Genomic DNA, 22,070 nt, shown 5'->3' with positions numbered 1-22,070 from the left:
TATTACAACGTTGAAGATGGAAGAGGAAGACTTTCGCTTCCTTGGAGGCACACAGTAGATGGAGCTAGTTCACACGGGGCATGAACACGGTCTGGGTTCACGAATTCGTGAAATGGTAATTGTGGTAGGAATGGAGAGGACTTTTACACGCAAATGGACGTCTCTAGTTTAATGGAGTCGGAGGAAGAATGTGATCCTGTATGCGGTTTATTGGTTGAAGCATCGGTGCACCCACGTGGGAAATAGGGGGCTAAAGCACCCTCCCCAACAACATTTTATTGTGTTATTATTATAACCATATAATAAGAAAGCTATCAGTGTTCTGTAATGCTTGTTGGATTTTCGTATTTAATTATTAAACGTAAATATTGTTAAACTGTAAATAAAAGTGGGTAACAAATATTTAAATTCTATTTCGAAAAATGTGCAATTACTGGTAAGGGACAGTCCATGCGGCCTTCGACCCGCCGCTTCCCACAAGAACCCCATGTGGCTCTCGACCTTTAGCATTTTATCTGTTTTGGACCCTAGCCAGAAAAAGGTTGACGTCTCTGACCATAATTGAGGACGTCGGTCACCGATTACATCACCAAACCATCCGTGCAAGCGGATCTTCCGTGAGAGTAGGTTCACCAGAACCCACCCACCCACTGTACTCTCACTGATGATTAAAGACCTTCTCAGTTGGTGCTGTAATTAACCAATCTTCGAAGGAGGTGGTAGGTTTTTTCTCCCGATTATTCCAAGTTTTTCGGCTCGCGTTTCACTCAAGGGTTGTGAGGATTCGTGTGAAGACAATGGCCATAGGAATAGGAACACCAACTGTGCATTATGGGCGAAGCATTTGACCCAAAAATCCCCTCTCTTAATTCTTCGGAATGTAGGGCGCAGTCAAAAATGGGTACGAACCACTTCGCTTTGTGTACTTCTTAGCAAGCATACGTAGTGCTAGTAAAGTAAGATAGGTCTATTTAGAATATTTCTTAGTTGTACGCAGATATGTTTTTAGGACTGAGAAGGCGTACTAATAGATTTATAGAAGCATCACGTTAAGAATAATGTTTTTTCTTTCTTTTTTTAACCCATAGAAATTCTATGACGCGTTTCCTCGAATTTTGATACTTTGCACCCAAAGTCTCGTCCTACAGTCAAGCGGTCAAATTCACGTATTTAAATAGTAATATTTCGCACATTCAGTCATCCTGGAACATGACGTGTGTACAACAAGATGTTAGAAGAAGAAGCGGCTCGTTTTTCTTGTCCTGCGTAAGAGAGCAGTAGTCGATATAGTTACAAGTTGCACACATCGATGTGGAAAGCCAGTTTCACCTTCTTATCCAAAAATCCGGTAACACGGAGTTTTAATTTTTGTGTTAAAGACAAAATTTATAAAATTAACTGCCGATACAGGTGATCAATAAAATTCTATTAACAAATAAACGGATGAAACCCGTTAAGTTCCATAGTCAGCTCCTCCAGAATTCCAGCATTCGTTATGCTACTGAGTGCAAGTAGCAAATATGGCCGACGTTTATGTTCACGGGAACTGAAGTTTCTATTTTAGAGATTTTCATATTTAACTCCTTGGATTCACTCCATGTTGTGCAAACATTCCTTGAAACATTGCTTTGGATTACTTTCGTTTCTGTTAAATCTTCGAGCTTTCACCAGATGTCTTCCGGTTGGCGTACTGAGAGGCAAGAAAATGATTCTCGGTATAAATTAATAATTACCTGTCGAGGGTCAGAGAACTTCGAGATTCATTACCATGTTAAAAGCACCTCGTTGCTGTTCTGTTTACAGCACTTGGCCATAAACAAAACTTGTCGATCGATACCAGTCTCCTCACGAGCAGTTTTTCAATTAAGGGCAATAACCCTTAGAACTAATAAAAGCATTAAGGAATCATTAATGGAATGATCGCCGTACAGCATTAATTCATGTAAGAAGCCATGCAGCATGTCAAGTTGATATACCTCTGTAATATTATCGTAATGAGCAGTGTAACTGCAGAATAATATGGCCCGCGGCATCCTCGAGCCAATTAAAGGTTATGCAATTCGACATAGATAGTTTTTGATACACTTTTGTAGGAGGAGTAGATGGAGCTATCTCTATGGGTCCTGGTGAGGGGTCAACTAAACTCTTACTGGACGAATTTTCATAAAATTAAAGGTCCTCGCAGCTGAATTCTAAAATATTTCTTTATTCATTCCAAATTTAATTTAAATTTTACCAATTTCGGCAACTTTCATAAAATCATGAGTTATGCATAAATGGAAAAGTCGAATCGGTACCGAATTTTTTCCAGCGTGTGGTCAGTTAGTTAGTCCTTTACAAATGTTTTGAATCAATTCAGATTCCATGGGCTACACAGCCCCCACCCCAACGGAAATCTGGAAGCAATGTCGAATGTTCATTGTTGAGAAGAAAAATTTGGATTAACACCACATTTTTAGCGTATTTTTGGCTACTCCCTGGAAGCCTTCGAGTCCAATTGATATTTCATAGCTCTTCCCATATAAATCTTTGGAACAGCAGCTACGATTTTTCTTTTTTTCAAAATTTTGGGAAATATCTAGAATATTCTTAGGAACCTTAGTACCAAATTTCAGGCTCCCATAAAAATCCTACACAGATCCCTAATCATGACTGGTCATTACTCATTTAATGGGGTGGAGTTTCTACAGAAGAGCAAAGTATACCTCCAGTAGTCTTTTTAATAGCTCATCACATAAAACTCAAAAATCAGATTGCCAGTGTACGTAAGTATTTAGGAATATCCAAAGTTTGTGCAAGATGGGTTCCAAGAACACTCATGATAAACATGAGAAGTAGAGCCAACAAAAGAGAATTAAAAATCAATCCTTCTTAATTCAGATAGATTTATATGGTGTTTGGTGACTAGTGATGAAGCCTGGCTACATTTTTATGATCTTGAATCCAAATCAGAAAGCATGTAGCGGAAGCACGAGGGATCTCCAATCGCAAAAAGTGTCTGTTATTTAGCCATCAGCAGAAAAAAGATTGGCTTCAGTTTTCTGGGACACAAAAGAACTGTTTGTTGTGAATGATTAGCTTGCACATAAAACCACATTAACAGGGGAATATTATGCCATCCTAAATATTCTTATTAGCGGAATGGTGCGCAGGTATATCAACAACTGGAAATTGGTGAAATAATGAACAATTAAACCTGCGTGGGGTGTAATCCGCCTTTAAATTTTTAAAGAATCACGGAGAGAGGGAGATTATCCTCAGACGTTTCGTGGTACTCACTGTGCCACTTCTTCGGTCATTCATACCTTACGATTTCTTGGATAGGGCTGTTTCTGTACATGGATCTTAAATATTCTTTGAATATTTATATATTTCTAAAATTTATAATAATAGTGCAATACTTGTAATTGTAAAATTTGTAATATATATATATATATATATATATATATATATATATATATTGCTTTATTGTTTATTTAAGTATTTCAATAATGAAGTCCGGTGAAGTCGCCTCTTCGTTTTCTCGGCGTACAAGTCTTTGTATCATCAAAACCCATCTTCTAAAATTTGCTGTATCTTGATGTATGTGTATCGTAAATGTATTTGCGTTAATCGTGTGTTCTGGTTAATTTTTCTGTTGTCAAAAATATAACAGGATTCAACATCCGGATCTCCAATACATAATCGCCTCGCAGGCCATGTCAACTCCCCCCCCCCCGAAAAACTTTCTCCAATTCATCCGTTGAAAATTCTTTTGGGTTCCACTACAGTGTTATCCACTTCAGAATTATTTTCCTCTTATTCATATGCAGTTTGCTCGTCAATTTCAAGGAGAGTTGCATCATTTGCGTGTGAGTCAATGCAGTCACGTACATTGTCAGTGTCGAAAAGTTTCAAATCCCAAGTATTTTCCGATCTTCACAATGTCTTTGGCAATTTTCTGAATTCGTGATTCAAAACTAGGATGGAATACTGAACGCTGTGCACGTTGCCGGTGACAGTCTGAGGGGAGCTATTGGCAAATGTATGTGTGACAATAGAGTTGGCATTGCAGCATGTATGTAGAGTACACGTGTCTAGGCTATTGAATGAGTTTTAATATGTACAGTAAATTTTCGACTTAAACTTAATTGAAAATCGTGTTATAGTGAAACCCGTGCTAAGCGAGGTATTTCTGTATATATAAATACATTTGGAATTCTTTGAATCACAGAAGAAGTGGTATAGGAAGTACTACGAACTGTCTGAGAATAACCTTAATTCTTTAAGAAATTAAAGTCAGATTACACTCCACATAGGTTTAAATGTTCAATTATTTCACCAATTTCCAATATTATGCTAGTCTTATGCCAATTTAAAACCCGTAATTAGAGAAAAAAAATACAAGGAAAGTTGGATCATCGTATTTTGCTTCTCCATGACAATTCCCCCGCGCAGAAAGCCCAGGTTGTACAAGCTAAAATTCACGAATGAGGATTTTAACAATTAAACCATTCCCCCCCCTCCCCTCGTACAGTTGCCTCTGTCAGGAAGCTCAAGCGACCCTGGCAAAGGCCAGCGCAACGTAGAGTTCCATTAGGGGCCCTGCGGCCAAGAAGCCAGAGAAACAACAGAACCCAACACAATACTATACACATACATGCCACACACATTTCTGGCATTTACAGGGTCCTGTACACTTCACAAGAGTACAGATAATGCAGTTGTGGGAGACCACAGGTGGCGCCTTACACTAAACACTATGCCACCATGTCCTCGAGTGTAACTATTATTTGTTCAAAGAACACAAATCCTATCTTCGTAGAACTTATTTTAAAGACGATGACGAGTTCCAACCTGAAGAATTTTTTGAGAAAGATTAAACTCTTTTATGCGCCATTCTCAGATACCTTTTGACCACCGCTTCTTGTAGTAGTTCACTTTTGATAATTATTGGTTAGTTATCGAATTTGTCAAAGAAATTCAAAAATATTTGGAAGTAGATGGGTAGGTGACCTCTGTTCGGATTCCAAATGCCAAATCCACCAATGGTTAACCGAGTAATTTCGAAATTCTTTCGCCATGCGCACTGGGAACGTTTGAGTTTTGTTTTCACGAATATCGAGTCCGAAGTCGAAGACGTAAATCCCCCCCCCCCCACACACCCCTTCCCAGCGGGTACATCGTGGGAGATCTCCCCCTTCTCCCAGAGACACCTCCCAAAATTTAGAAAGTCCTTTCTCTAACCTGAATTCGGTAAAGTAAAGAAAGTAAATCGTACATTCGCTGATCGCGTAGTAATAATAAAGTTAAGTTTATTCTTTTGCAGAAGGCAGAAAGCAGATGGAACAAGCTTATTGATATTTATTTGGTACGTTGAGGGTGTAGCGGCTCCCGGGATTTCTCCCATCTCCGCTGTGATATTTATTTATGGGAACTCGTGCAGGTTAGCCCTAATTGCTTTATGAGGAAGCCGTAACAAATCACCGATTGGAAGCGAATACTTTCGGCTACGATGTGTATTTCCCTTGTTTATATCAGTTTGTTTTCAGGTGTATTTTTGGGCGCAATTAAATTCTGTTCGTATAAGTAGAAATGCGAAAAAAAAGGAGAGAAAATAATCATAGTAATTAAGGCTGACAACAGCAATAATCTGAGATGTGCTCGTGTTGGGAATCCCGAGTGTAATCACCATGTCCGACAATGCGTCTCGGAAGCCCTCCCCTCTTGTGCCGAACGATCTGCGTTGATGTCAGACCAGAAGATCGCGGACCAAGGGGCTTCGCCTGCACACGTAACGATACGGCAGTAGCCTCGTGCGCTTCTGCGAGTGCTCACGTGACTCGCTGTTGCCTCTGGCTCGCCATAAAGAGAAAACGGCGCACGTTCTCCCAACATGCAGCAGTCCATGGTGAACTGAGCTACGGCCGCAGGTGTTCCGGCAACGTCTGGCGACCTTTGTCTTTGGAAACGATTCAAACTGCATTCATCTGTGGAACAGGGAACGAATCCACAGGGCAGGGCGACCCCGTGCTCCGAATCCATGGGAGGATAACGTCTTTCTCTCGAGTGCTACGAAGTGTCTTCGTAATGAACGTCTGGTAGGCTTGGTGAATATGTGTGCCGCGAACATCCCATGACCCCCCGATGCTCCACCTCAAGTCGTGACCTCCGTCAACCCTGTAAGTATGCATTCCTCATTGAAGCGGGTTTTTTTCTCTCTCTCTCTCTCTCTCGTGAGTAACCTTGAACTCATAGATAATAATTGCACGAATCATTTATAGGTAGAATCAGAAGGGAGGGGCATGCAACCCCCTTCAGCCCCCATAGTGACGAATTAAAGATGTTTTCATATGTGTACAAACTGAGCACTCCATTTTGGTCTGTGGAAAGTGAGATCTGTCTCGCTGGAAGTCCAGGGCTCTCTGGATCCGTCTAAGACAGACTTTATTAGAAACTTGTCCACGTAATTTTCACTCGAGTTTAATCAGTTATACGTAGAAAGGTCGTGGCTCGATTTATTTGTATTTCTTTAACAACCAACCAAAGTGTTACTTGTTTTTCATTTGAATTTGTTCTGTACATTTTGATTTAGTTTTTAATCAGTTTTTCTCATTTTCGCACTGTGGAATAGTTTACTAATTTAGATGCTGGACTTCAGTCCTGCTAATAATTTGTAACCTATTTCGTCAGCAATGACTCTGTGTTGGGGGAGGGAGGGATTTTCAGCACATAGCAATAATAGGTGATATAAATAAGCTCGTTTATTTTATGCCAGACGTGAGAATTAAAACACAAAACCATTCAATGACTCCACGGTGTACAGTCACACTCTCACCTGCGAGTCTTTTCCAAATTCGACACGCATATCGAATAGGTGTATTAACTCTCATGGATATCGGATGGGTGTATGCTTTATCACAGAAATCAGATCTGTGTCCCAGTAATCTCATCTGAGTGTTTCACTGATCAGCGAACACACACACGGTGGTGTTGACATAAATCAATTAACATGGTTGGAACTTGCAGCAACGAAGTACAGTAGTCGATGCCACAAAAGGAGAAAAAATTCGCACTGTTTGGTTCCTTTTTAATCCTTTAGGGATGGTACTACATGCTCTACATCATTTTATGCCTTTTATAGCAATACTCCTAAAAATGGTATTTATTTAAACTTCCTCTTTCATATACCAAACAATTTATGCATTTTATAAATTGCTGCCAAGAAAAGAGAGAGGAAATAGCTAATCTGCTAATAATTGTCAAGTAAGAATGAAATACTAAATTCTAGTAAAAAGACGAAATATAAGACTCCTGTTATTATTAATAATAAGCTTCTCTTCATTGAAATTGCCTTACCTGAAAAAGCACCTGTTTTAAGCTCTAAATAAGTGAAGTGGCAGATATCACAGTAGACAAGTAGTGATTTATGCCTATGGATCAATCCAGAGGTACTACTGAAATCAGACGCACATCAGTGTGGCGAATGTCATCTTGATGAACATTGAACTTTCGCTTGTGCTATCAATTGGGAACAGTAGTAGGGGGTAATGAGGAGAAATTCATGCTCCAGATTTGTTCGATGGACGATAGATCTATTGAGCGTGCAGACTCACGAAGTATGTCCACATAACTGTCGAGATATGAGTCGTATGTGGGCGAGCATTGCCTGCTGGAAAATAGCTTTCGGATGGGGCGTAAGAAGTGCAAAAGCCTTGTTGAAGGAAGCCGAAGTCTTGGAATGGTTTCAACGTAATGTCGTGTCGTCAACGTGAATGAATAACCCAAAGATGAATGGTTATTGTAACAGATTACTCCTTATATATTATTTATGAGTGGTCTAGTATATGCCGCTACTGGCGAATGCTGATTACCTCTATCCCCACCTCGTCTCCATGTACATAACGCCGTCACTGGATCTCACATGAAGTGATTCGTCATTAAAGACGATACGATACTCTTCTTTCCAAGCAGCCCTCCCCTTGAAAGCTCGATGGTGGAAACCGGCAGTTTGTGAAAGATCTGTTTCCCGTTGCTAGAAGGGCCCATCTATCCTCATGTTCTGATGTTTCTGACATACATGGCGAAGGGTCGGAGGTCCTTCCTGTTATTACCAACAATGTCCAACCGTTAGGAAATTATGATCCTCCCGAACGTCGGTTTCGTGTTGGCGATTTAGCTTCTGACAATGCACTGACCTCTCCTCTTTCAGAGTCCATCAGCTGTACATTACATTTTAAAGCCATTGCAAATCTTATACAGCCATTCGGATTTACATACACGGTTTTACCACCCATTTCTGCGTCAATCAATTTGACATTCAAATTGTATGTCCATATACGTGAACATAAAATTTGCGTGCATAGTTGTTGCAACTATGCACGCAAATTTTCAGATAAACCGTCCATTCTTCGCAAACTTGGGAATTTCAGTATAAATAAAAGTTGAAATTAAAAAAAAAAAAATTTTAAATGTCCATAACAGAAACACAGAGCCTGTTAAATTAGTATAATATGTAATGCAGAATTAACTGATGAATTATCTACTGAATCGCAAGGATTGTAAGACAAAGTAGCTTTTCGCATTGTAAGATTTAATAACCTCTCGGGCGATTTTAAGGTCAGATTGAATTAAGACTAATGCAAAATACGTATTTTATCGATAATTTAACGAGACAATTTATCATACAAATCTTATGAAAATAATAGACAATACATTGTCCCAATGAAATAATCAACGAGTTACTGAGAATTCAGCACAGTCGAAATGGTTAAAAGTTCGGTTGAATTAAAATGATTTTATTGCAGTCTGTATTTTAGTTCTGATTTTATTTTTCACTCCCCTTAAGATCGTCAGAACCCAAGGGAGTGCCAGAAAAGTTTTTAGCTGTCGTCATCAGAATCCAAGATTGGGCAATAGATGGATTGCTACGCATTCAAACACGACTTCCTCGGGCGATTTTAATATGTCGTCTTTCTAATTAGACAGGATTCTGTTGTCCCAGAGTCTCGTAAATTTGTTGAAACCGCCTACGAGAGAAATTCAAAAATAAGGACTTGTGTGCCATGCGCATATTCTAAACAGTTCCTGCCATATTTCTTCATTCTTGACGTATCTTAAATTCTTCTTTAGCAAATTATGCAAATTCTAGCGTTTCAAAACAGCCAGATTCCCTAAAAGAGCATGTTCTCCAAAATAAACTGAAGAGAATAAAATCTTATGTTGTCTAAAGTTGATTAACTGGGATGATGCCCACTGACTGCCCAAGGAAGCCGTAGGTGCTGTATCATAATATTCATCGCCATCATTGCACTTAAAGAAGCCTGAAATAATATTTGCCGATCGACGAAGACCTGGTTGTAAAAAAGCTGGAATCATTTTCCAAATGAAAACAGTCCGCATTCAGAGACTGGTATAGTTCCTCTACCTATCAGAGGCGTATAAAATTGAAGAAGACAAGGGCAACTTTCAGCCAGACCAAGAGACTGACGCTCCTAAAATTCTCATAAAAGGCTATCACCAATCATATTCAGGAAAATAGCACGAACCTTAAAACCCTACAAAAATGAGGATTGCCATACCTTCCGAACAGCATCTAGTCTGCTTTGCCTCTTGTTCTGGTCACACAAAGGACTAATTTCCTCTTCAATACCAGAGCAAGGGCTTATTGGGCCTATAAATAGCTGAAATAAGGCCAGTGGTTCCCACAGTTTTTTTTTTTTTTTTTTTTTGTCACTATCTCTTTATTACTGATATTCGCTATCCATCTACAACAACCGTTCTAAAGACAGTCACCAGTATTTACATTCCCGAAGGTTAGCTCTGTCAATACCCTAAAATATTTCGGACCCATAGCTACTACTCTTAACTGCAGTTCCCTTAAGATTTTTGGAACAAAAATTACAACAGATCTTTACTTTGGTCAAGGCCATTCAATAATTGAAAATAGATAAACCATTAACCCGTTATCCATTAAGCTGCCTTGCAATTCTGGAGAATTATTTCCGAATTTTCGGCCTTTTACTTCCTGTCCTGGAACAGCTGCTTACAGATAGGAAGTTCCAGAGGATCTAGAAGACTAAATCCCCTTGAATTCATTATAACAAAGTCATCCCAAAGAGACAGGTAATGTCTGCAGCCCGCGACCAATTCATATCACCGAATAATGACTTCATTACTTACGCTCAGTGACCTACAAATGTTCGTAAACCCGACTGAGAGAAATGACTTCCCTCAATTGACCTCACAAGAAATTATTAACCTTCAGAGCTGTTTTATTTCAGTTTGCCTAGAGCTTATTCATAAAACGTTGGCACACAGATTGCTCTGTTAACAAATGAAATTAAATAGCAATTTACCTGAATGGCAGCACTATTTATCAAAAATACAGGAGTATCGTGATTTTGAATACGGGATGAAAATCTGTTTTGCAAGTCATTTGGCAGGCGCAAGAGAAAGAAAATTTACCATTTCGTGGACAGTAGGAAAAAAACAAAGTCCGCAGTCCCTCAAATATGAAATTTAATTGAACTTCTTCAGATCCGAGAAGATGAAATTTGAATCTCAAGAAGTTCGCTTATAGGGCAGCGGGCTGTCAAACAGACATGGAAATAAACTGCTCCTTAACATGTTTTAGGCTACAGCATTAAGTCTGGCTTAATGACCAAAAAAAAAAAAAAACCTTTCAGATTAAAATCCCCATTTTTTTCTCCACAAAAAAATATCCAGTTTGCTTTAATAAACTACCCAAACCAAACTTTTTAAATTATATGGAAATTTTTTACATTTTTAGGAAGCTAAATAAATTTATAGAATGGGAAGGTTCTTTCACAACAAGTGAAAGAACCTTCTCTCCCATTCTATAAATGTCTTATAAATTCATTAAGAATGTTTCTTAACAGAACTGGTTTTTATGAACATGAAAGCAAATTCAACCTACAGCAGTGACCTTGCATTTCACCAGATATCAATACACTTGAACACCCGTGGGGTGAAGTACAACGAGCTCTTCGGAGGAATCACCCAAAACAATCCAATTTGCAACCGCGGAAAACAATTGAGTTTCCAACAGTCGCAAATTGGATTGAGTTTTCCAAAGACTAGTATTCCCGTGGTATGCGTTTGACACCTCGTTGAGTTCAGTCCTGGAGAATTCAGGATATATTGAGGACTAGTTGCTATTAGGTAGGTAGGTGTACTTAATAAAGTGATAACTCAGTATAGATTTATGCATGTCCAATGGATCCAACAAAAATATTGTATATAAATTAAAGCTGTGGTGGAGACGATATCACGTACAGTGTACAGCCGATATCGATCCCAAGAAAGAGAGAGAGAGAGAAAGAAACCAATTCATCAAAACGTGTTTTGCTCTTGCAGCCTATGGCCAATAAACGAGGGCTGAGTGCCATTCATTCTATGTCCATTTCTAGCCTTGGAGCATAATAAAGAAAATCAGAAGGAAATATATTGCATTTTTTGTTGAAAACTGTATGGAATCTTCGTGAATAGTACGCGGGATACTTCTCTCTCATGAAGTAGGGCGACAATAAAATATATCTGGTGCTTGAGGACTTCAGCACATTGTCGATTTTAGAGGAAAAACTGATTTCTCTTTTGACTTGCTTTATGCGATTCGGGATGCGGCAGCGAATTTGTTTTGAGATGGTGTTAGGAGACAAATTCGCTAGTGCGCCAGACACTTTGCATCTCCATTCTTTTCAAAAGGAAATAACAAAAATGTATTTTACAAACAGAATTGCGACAGTCTACGAGCAGCGTGTATTTTTCTCCCTTGCTGTCATCTTCGGCGCAGCTTTTGAGAAAAATGTCAGACTCCCGTTTAATAGAAGTTCCGTCACTTTGTTTAAGATCCGTGCAACGAATTGATACCATATTCCACGATAACTGCCGTGCACCCTTCATTGCAGTTGTTATTGACTTCTCTGACTGATCATTATCAATGAAAATGAAGGAGTCAGTATTACTCAATTTTTGCTGATTTGATTATTAATTAATTTATTATTGTATTCGTGGTGTGTTATATTACCCTAAATGTAGCTACAGATAATGCCTAGTTGTGTTAGTTGATACACTTATAATACTGATTGGACATAGACCGACGCAAAATTGACTTGTTCGGGCATGGACAATCGATCCCAACGTCGTCCATGCCTGAACAAGTAGTGGCGATCACCAAAGAAGAGCAGTGCGATCGTCAACGTCCCATCTGTACTACTAGAATCCTTCTTCCTAGAATAAATTCTAAAGATGGATGCTAAAACTGAGGTCTATAAAAGCCACTCTGTAATTCGCTCCTTATATTCTTATTCATGATTGATGATTCAAAATTGATGCATATTGAGATGCATCAATTTTGAATTGCTTGAATAACTCAATAGTATTTACTGAGAATATACTGGTAAGGTGGTGAGCGATGTTTTGTAGCCTGCGTGTGAGGTCTAGTAGAGTACAAACGTAAAATGCATCTATAAATTGTGCAAGAATGTTTCCATCCGCAGGTTCCATGGAACGACGTCCAAGTTTGTGCAGAAAATTCCTCTTAAGATGGTAAAGGACCCGAGATCCTATTTAGCATTTCAAGATCCAGCACTCTGGTAAGTGCAGATCATCATGCATACGAAGAAATTAGTATTGGAGTCTTTTGCACGTACTAACTATTGTCTGGGACTCTGAATTCCAACAAATACTTGACGAATGACTCACCTTGCTTTGCGTGTTAGTTTACATGATCCCAAAATGATTATTTAAGATAAGTTCTTTGTGTCCCTGGTCAAACCTACTGTAGGTCCGCGTGCGAATAAACCTTTTTACACTGTAATGGCATTAGATACATCGATATAATTTTTGTCCCTTTTCTTTGGAATAATCATTTGCTGATTTCTTCTGGTTAAGAGTCAGCCCACTTTTCTCCAAAAAACTATCAAGCTGGTGAATTATTTCTGCCACGTTAGTATTAAGAAAGCCACCTCTCTTGGATCAACAGACACTATCGCTATCTGCAAATCATCGATATAGGATATGAAAACGTTGTGAGCTGATAGGAATTGCTTCGACGCAGCAGCAAACAGTATTATGAGAAATACACCCGGCAATCGATGCGCTTCCCCGAAGGTGGACTATCTGAGATCATGGTCGTGAGACGTAATGAACTCCTTGAAGTTCAGTACGGTTCCTAGCAGTATCAACAGGCTTCCTGTAATATTGAACTTATATTGCAAGATGCAGATTAATTTTAGGATGTGATGTCAAGATTGCAATATTCTGATGGGTATCGAGAAAAATTGTTCAACATGACCTGTTCTTAATTGATTGCTTAATCCTAAAGCGAGGTTATATATTTTTGATCTATTCCAGGAGGTTCCGAACTATTCTTTATAATTGCGTGAGTTCCAAGCTGTGCATGGCTAAATTGGCGGTAAAACTTTCAAACACATTTTAGTAATTCACAGGAAATTAAACAGAACGGTAATGTTTGAGCATTTATTGCTGGCGACTTTCATTATGGGTCTGACAATATTTCTTTATTCCAGTATTTTCAGGAAGTTAAGTTGTTAATATGGGGTTTAAAATATAGTGCATATTTTGATTACAAAAATACGGAACTTTTGATTCCTTAAGGCCAGGGAACCTATTAGGTCCCACAGGCGATTAATTTGGCAACTTTGCACTCATTAAGATTTCTTGAGTAATTTCAATTTCATTGCGCTTGAACTCTCAGAGTACTGTGCTAGTTACTGAAGGTTACCTTTTTCTATTCAAGGAAAGTATTTTCGTGCAGATTGTCTGCGTTGATGCCTGCTCAGAATTCATTTTCCTTGCCGCGGGCTGCTCAAGACCGTGTCAAAGTAATGAGCTGTCCTTTTCCTATCAAGGAACATGGCCCTCTCCTGTTTTTAAGGGATGTAGTTTTGTTGTGTGCTAGATTTTCTTCACCTCTTGCAGCCCTTTTTGCACAACGATTGAAACTTTACCATAATTCAATTGCAATACGAATTCCACCGAAATGGGCAACAGGAAACCATTAGTTTACATCACACATAATATAGTATAATTACTATATTAAGCGAAAATGTGAGTAGGTTAACAAGCCAGCGTACATACGATCGAACTTTTTAAATAACCCTGACAACTACATAGGGATATTGCTATCAACTGTATGAAAGCTATACTCTAATATGCTTAATAAATTAGAGAACAATTTTTAGAAGAAGAACAATGTGGGTTCAGAAAAGGAAGAAGTAGAATAGATGCCATTTTCTCATTACAACAAACAGGAATAAAATCCAAACTATATTATATGTTGACGATCAAGTTATAATTGCAAAATCGGAAGATGAATTACAGATAGCAGTTAATGAACTGAATAAAACAGGCAAAAATACGATACGAAGATCTCCACTTCCAAAACAAAATCAGTGGGATTATGTGAGTACGTTTTTTCCACATACAAACGGACAAAATAATAGAACAAGTTTCACCTATTTGAGAAATTTAATATCCAATGAAGGGAAAGACACCCACACTAAACTACAAATATATAATAAAATGAACGGAACGATTAAACGATGACAACTGAAACAAAATTACGACTGCACAACGTCACCACTTCAAAACCAGCCCTCTTCTACAGCTGTTAGACTTGGCTAATAAATAAGAAAGATGCACAAAAACTAGAAGCAGCACACATGAGGTTTTTAAGACCATTATTAGACTTCACAAGGCTTAGACCATCAAAGAAATTCAGATATTCGCGAGAAATTAAAAGTAGATAATTCAGTAGATGACATAAAACGGTATAAAAAAAAATGGATCATTCACATAGAAAGAATGAACCCAAACCGGATCCTAAAATTAGCCTTTAACTACAAACCTACGGGCAAGAAAGATCCGGGCCGACCGAGACAACGATGGCGAGATCAAGACCACCTCCAAGAGCTAGACGGAACAGGTCTTAAAAGACCTAAGCCAGATCGTGTTCGTGATGATGATAGTCTTGCATTATATTTCTTATATCAGAGTAACAACTTTGTGTTACGTGCTGTAACCGATGACGTTGAAATGAATGTGCGTATTTTTTATGGGGTGAGGATATTGTCAGCGATCTCTGAAACGTTTTTATGCGTAAGCTTATAAGTGGCTTTTCGAAGTTCACACGCTTAATCTTTATGGTCAAATGCGGTATAAATTGCATCACTTCAATTCATCGAAATTTGATCACAGCCCACGCATGCACATTGTAATGCAGCTCGTATTGGACTATCTGAAGTGGTGGGTACAGAATAGTTTTAGCAGGTTACGTATCCTTAGGAGTATGCGTGACATTCGAGCGAATACAAAAATTTACTTTCAGAGTATTTCCAGGATTTCATTGCTCGATAAGTCGAAAAATAAATCATTCATTTATATCGCTATTCCTGATCTGAAAGAGAAGGGAGGAGTGAGGTAAACTCTGGAGAAAAAATATGAAGAATTACTACATCTCATTTCAATCTTATTTGGATTTTAATTATTATGAATTCCTGTAGGAACTCAAACCAGGCAAATCCACCAGAGAACATGCAATTTACATTACATAATACACATCGGCATAAAAGTTAGTTCTTGGGTGGTCCTAATATGACAATTTCTTTTTTTTTTTTTTTTTTCTTTTTTTTTTTTCTTTTTTTTTTTTCTTTTTTTTTTTTTATTTAATAGATCTCTACTCATAATCTACGGGAAGATGGACTGAACCCACAAAAAAAGCATGCGAATTGAAAAATTTGTATACAATCATAAAGTATAAGTGACCAATCGTCGGACAATAGGAATGGCCTACAGATATTGATTGAAGTTGCATGTAGTTTCATCTCTAAGGTTTCTGCAATAAGTAGTTTGTAGTAGTTGTGTTGAATATTTATAATTTTAGTTTCATTAAAGCCGAATGTATGTCGTTCATTTATGGCGTGGAACGAGAGTTCCGATGAATTTGAACGACCCGCCCGCACTGAAGCTTCGTGTTGTTTTGCTGGAAGCTGTGCCACTCCCATGGTGGATCCTACGTAGTCAGCGTCACAATTTTTGCATGGTATACTATATACTAGGTCATGCTGTGATTGGAATGTGGTATTTGAAGGTCGATAACATCCATCATAGACTAAAATTTGAATTAGAAACTGAAGCAGAATCCCACTCCATAAATTTCCTTAATTTTACCATACACAGATTAGACCAAAAACTAAATTTCAGCATATATAGAAAACCCACTAATAAAGGGATGCTTCTGCACTTCCACAGTTACCATCCCCAACCATACAAAAAATCGGTCATGCTGAACCAATTTCTAAATGCCTTCAAATATTCTTCCACCCAGATTTCTCTAACCATTGAAATAAATGAACTAACTAGAAGATTCTCAAATAGGGGTTATCCACTAACCTATATAAACAAAGTCAATAGCCCGTGATAAAATAAATAACAACAACCTCGGAACAAACATTGCAAAAAAATCCGACAAGACCAAAATATATTTCAACACCATTCCATATATCGAGCACTGGTACAATAAACTTAACCAAATATGCAAGGGAACCGACATGAAAATCATAGCAAAACCCATGAACAAATTATACACATTCTTCAGAAATCGACCTTCAAATACCACATTCCAATCACAGCATGACCTCGTATACAGTATACCATGCAAAAATTGTGACGCTGTCTAAGTAGGATCCACCATGGGAGTGGCACAGCTTCGAGCAAAACAACACGAAGCTTCAGTGCGGGCGGGTCATTCAAATGCATCGGAACTTTCGTTCCACGCCATAAATGAACGACATACATTCGGCTTTAATGAAACTAAAATTATAAATATTCAACGCAACTACTACAAACTACTTATTGCAGAAACCTTAGAGATGAAACTACATGCAACTTCAATCAATATCCGTAGGTCATTCCTATTGTCAGACGATTGGTCACTTATACGCATGCGTGAAGAACAAACACTACAACGTAAGACAAAAGTTTCGGATTAATTGTGAGTAGCTCTCTTCCTGTGAACATGACACCCCGAAAAGTTTTAGTCCGACTTAAGGAATGTAGAGAATAACCCCCACCCTCCCACCCCATATCCAATTATTAGACCCCTAAATTTAACTCAAAATTCCTGCCACAGCACCAAAAAGAAAAAATCGATCCTTAATTATTAGCCAGTTTAGACCTCCGAAATCTAACTTTATGACAATGTCTTGCAAAACTGATATCGCCTTCCCCATGAATTATTAGCGAGTTGGACAAGGAGAGTTGGAAAAGAAGCTTCCTATATCAAAAATAAAGGTAAGCCCTGTTGATTCATAATTTACACATCAATATACAATTCGTAGAGGTATGGGTTAGTAAATTTTGACAGTGTCCCTCATCAGTATCACTTAGAAATATAAGAAGCTAGAGAAAGGTCAGATCGCTGAGAGGTCTGTCCATTTATGATCATTCTGTCTCGTTTCCTCCAACCAATCCTTAATCCACCGATGGATTTTTCCTGTTATCTCGACCTGCTCTAATTTACACTACCTCCCACGAGGAACTGTCAAAATCTTTACAAAGATCCATATATATGTATTGTCAGAGTTGTTTGTAGCATTCAACTGCTTTATAACTTCGTCATAGAAATTTACAAGTTGTGTCAAGCAAGATCTTCCTTTCACGAAACCATACTGAGAGCCATTTATGATAACATTCTTTTCCAGGTGGTCCTGTATTACATCTTTAGCCAAAGCCTCGATAATCTTATCAACCACGGAAATCAAACTCGTTGGTCTATAACTGGCCATCGCCTCTTTGACTCCTCCCTTATAGGTTGGGGAGAAATTGGCACTTTTCCAGTCCAAGGGAATAATCTACTGGTTTATTCGCTTATTACCATTGCCGATGGTTGGATGCACTCACCTGCTGCCTTTTTCAACTCATCTGTTGAAAAAAAACTTGCTAAAAAGAAAAGTAATTAACCATGGAAAGTGGAAAAGGAATAGCGTGATGGTCGTGTTCTGACATTTTTACTCGCCACTGAAGTGAGGGCTTCGGCATTTTCGTAATCCCTCTTCACAAATGTTCTTGGTCCGCTAAGTGGTTTGTTGACTACATCGGTCTTTGTTTCATGACCGATCACAGCACGATTGAGGGTTGAGGTATATTACGATGGAACAAATTAATTTCGAAAGGCAAAACAAACTCAAAACCGCTCTCCACAACTCGCACACCCTGTCTTTAAAAGAAACACACGTACGGTTACTCTGTTCCGCATGAAAATGATGGGAAAACGTTCGAAAATAATGATGAAGCATGACATTCGCTGTATTGGCGTCTGAACATATTCCCGACAAGCTGCTTTTCTCAGTATTCGGTTCACAGTACAAAAGTCTAATCACCAAGGTGTGTGTGTGCGCCAGTGGAAAAATGCAGGCCTACACCACACACGAATGAAGAACAGATGGTTAAAATTCTTCGTGCTCTTTTTACATTGGAGAAGGAAGACAAAGAAGAAAAGAATGTATCAGGGAGAAACGCACAGCAGCTGATACGTACGTTTCGATAAAACCGCGCATTCGTGACGAAAGCCGATTGGCATAAAGCTTAAAATGGAGAGAATATTTAGCAGTTACGTAGGCTAGAACAATGGTTCAACTCAAGATCCCCTCCCCCCACCAGACACTTTTATTGTGCCACTTGTCTTTATTTTAAACTTTTGGCTGCCTGATCTTCATCATTGAGATCATAATTTCGTTTTGAAATTGATCTTTTTCTGGAGACCACTTTTTTGGCACACAATATTAATCAGTTTGGTCGCTCTTCTTTCTATCACAGCTTCTTTTTAATATGAGTGGTATAAACATTAACGGTGATTTGAAAGCGCTATCGTATGCACCAGTGATCTTCGAAACACGTTTTCCGCACGTGCCGGCAAACTTGCTCGATTAAAGTGACGATCTGAGGGCTGCAAATATAACGAGCCCGTTTCAAACCAGTTTTTCGGTATTCGTAATTTTTTCTTGATAAATGTCCACAATGGCACGAGTACTTATCTTGCACAAGATATCACATATAACAGGTTCGATAGTAAACGCAGCGTTAGGCATCGGTATCCCTGTACACAATTCTCTTCCCTTTTTTGTAGTATTTATCTAATTATTAAGGAGGATTCTAAAAATAATACTTTCATCTTTCCATTCATGCAAATACGTTGAGTGACCTCCATTAGGTATAATGAATTGTTATTAATAAGAAGAACACGATCATGTTGGACTTTGCTGTCACTTCTCGATCCAGGGACGCCCCATCATCTGATTATCAACTTCAATCTGAAACAACACCTACATAAAAGCGGGAAGCAAACTCAAACCATACACAGCAGAACAGCCTACTCCAAAGCTCTCACAGCATTTAACCAAACAAAATCACAAGAAATTAAAGAATATTTGGGAAAAACTTCGCAAAAGTAACAGCCCTATTCAGAGGTCGTTTCTGCTTTTCTACCAACAAATGAACTCGGACTTGATTTGTTTCCAGGTTTCCGTTTGAAGAGAATCGCTGTCCAAATCTTTGTCGACCGGGGCTGATGCCCGTTATTTTGATATGAAAGTCTTCCATTCTGTAAAGATATCAGCTCTTTTGGAACTTTAAGCTGAACACTACCAAATGAAGGGTGCAATTCTTGAGGTCACTCTTAACGAACAGGTAATTTTAGCTAAGTATAAGAAGAAGAACCTTTTGCGTTTCGTTTCCGCTGGTGTCCAACAAGATGAGGTTTTATCTGTCCTCTTGTTCACCGCTGTTATTGAGTCACTTGTTAACACCAGACAAGACATCGTTTTTTAGGTAAATAATTTCAAATCCTTACCCAAATTTAGCAATGTGCTGATCAATCAGTTCAGACTTGGATTAACCCTGCCGAGCCGGAGTACATGCTGTGCTCCTTAAAAACTAAATCTTCCATTATCCATCCTGCTGGCTATAATGTTGCGTTATACTAGTAGGATTCCAGTTGTCAACAGATACGTACAGTACAATGACTTCGGGATGATCTTCGAGTCAAAACTTTGGTTTCAATTCGTCAATTGAAACAACATGTTGAAACATTGGACGCGACCCTTTACAAGTTGGTTAGTGATAAGAATCCAAGTGATATACTGTTTACGATCTCCCAGATATATTTCACCTCCCCCAGAACGAACAAGAAATTTAGAGGAAAGGTAGGATTTGATGACCAAAACATGAAGAGCAAATGTTTGTAAAGTCTAGCATCATCTATAGTCGCTTGTAATGCCGAGAAAACACCATTGTGATTGCATGGTATAATGCATTTTTTATCTGTATTTAATGTTGTTTACTGTATAGTTTATCTTCTATTCACATGTAATCTTTATCATTGTGCACCGAGATTCATCCTTGACTAGATTGATTCCTGTAGTGCTCTATGATCAGTCTCGTTCTTTCGTTCAACCCTGGGCTTGTAAACGATAGTACTACGCATATACAAGAGGGGAGGGGGATTAAATTTCGTGTCCTGAATATGAAAGGGTAGTGGTATGGTGTTAAAAATTCCTGTGACGTGCGGTGATAACACGTTATCTCTTTAAGCACAGGCTGTTCTACAGCAGTAATTTGAAACTAGAATGGGGAAAACGCATGACCTATCATTTTTGAAAAAGACCTCGTCGTGAGCGAACGTTTAGCAGGAGCCACGATTGAAACGAACGAAAGACATAACTTGTTTCTCAAAAGCATCCATCTCAAAGGTTTTTAATGAGTGGAAAGTAAGAGGTTCTTCCACATCTCAAAGGGATAAAAATGTGACAGAAAAACAATACTTCAAGAGCGAAGCCCTCCTGCTGTAAGGTGGACTGTAGGGAAAACAGAACATCCGGTTTGCAGCAAATAACATCTGAATTTTACCAAGCTCAGAAGAATTTCCCTATTTTAACGCGTACTGCGCAGAGAATTGAAGAAATTGGGTATTGGCAATTGACTTTCTATTCGGAAGTCACTTGTTTCAGAGAAAAACAGAAAAATCTGCTTGCAGTGGTGTCGAGAACGTCATGGTAGAAAGTCATGTGGTCAGACAAATCGTGATATGCTTTGTTTATACTGGTGGTAGGCAGACAGTGTGTCGAGAACCTCACGAAGCGATGAAATCTCCTTACTTGTTAAGACAACGCAAGCATCTGGAGGTAGTACCACGATATGGTAGATGTTTTGTTGGCACCGACTGGTCCGTTGATACCGGTGTAAGGTCGGATGCCATCCATGGAGTACTTGAATTTGTATCAGGTCTACTGCACCCTGCAATGTTACACTTTTTATCCCAAAAGAGATAGACCTAGTATGGATGACAATGGAACAACGCATCGTGCTAGAATGGTTCGGAGAGCATGACACGGATTTCTACCATCTTCTCTGGCCTCCACATTCACCTGATCTCAATCCTATTCAGAATGTGTGAGATATACTGGAGAGAGCTGTTCGACAAAGAAGTCCTCTTCCTTCAACTTTGTCTTAGCCACACGACATTTTGCTGGAAGAATGATTACAATTTGACCAAAACGCACTAAAATACCTTATAGAATTCATGCCGCGCTGCAGATTTGCTGTTGTTCGACTCGATACTGAATAAAGGTTCATATATTTTTGGCCAGTGTGTGTATAACACTTCAAATAGGAACCCACCAAATTTCATGCAGTTACAATAATATATATATATATATATATATATATTTTTTTTTTATAATTACAGTCCTCCCCAAATGTTGGTTAAGAAGTGGGCAGCAGAATTTAAAGGAGGGGGGAGCCTGGAAGATGACCACGCTGTGGAAGATCTGCAACATTCATTACTCCAGAAGTTGGTTGTCAATGTGCATGATCTGTTGGTGAGTAATCGAGGAGTGTCAGTTCGGTACATTTCCAGCGTCTTGGGAACTGATCGGAAAGTATCATATAATAACATAGGCTCCAACTATGAAAAAGCAATTAGCGCGATGAGCCTCAAAATTGTTGAGAGGAGACCACAAATGGAACGAGTTGTCAAGGGAAGTAAACAT

The 22,070-nt window shown here is 38.7% G+C and overlaps 1 protein-coding gene across 1 annotated transcript in view; it reads left to right on the top strand.

Moving 5' to 3' along the window:
* The first annotated feature begins 5,849 nt into the window (after positions 1-5,849).
* The window catches only part of LOC150081120 (uncharacterized), a 71,936-nt gene continuing 55,715 nt past the window's right edge, over positions 5,850-22,070 (top strand). The window contains exon 1 of the mRNA XM_090381142.1: positions 5,850-6,161. The gene's annotated coding sequence lies outside the window, so the exon portion shown is untranslated. The remainder of the gene's footprint in view (positions 6,162-22,070) is intronic.

Source organism: Mastigoproctus giganteus, chromosome 9 (assembly GCF_048544385.1).
Source record: "Mastigoproctus giganteus isolate SK-2022 chromosome 9, ASM4854438v1, whole genome shotgun sequence".
Classification (NCBI taxonomy): Eukaryota; Metazoa; Arthropoda; class Arachnida; order Uropygi; family Thelyphonidae; genus Mastigoproctus; species Mastigoproctus giganteus.
This window is presented reverse-complemented; position numbering and strand designations above follow the sequence as displayed.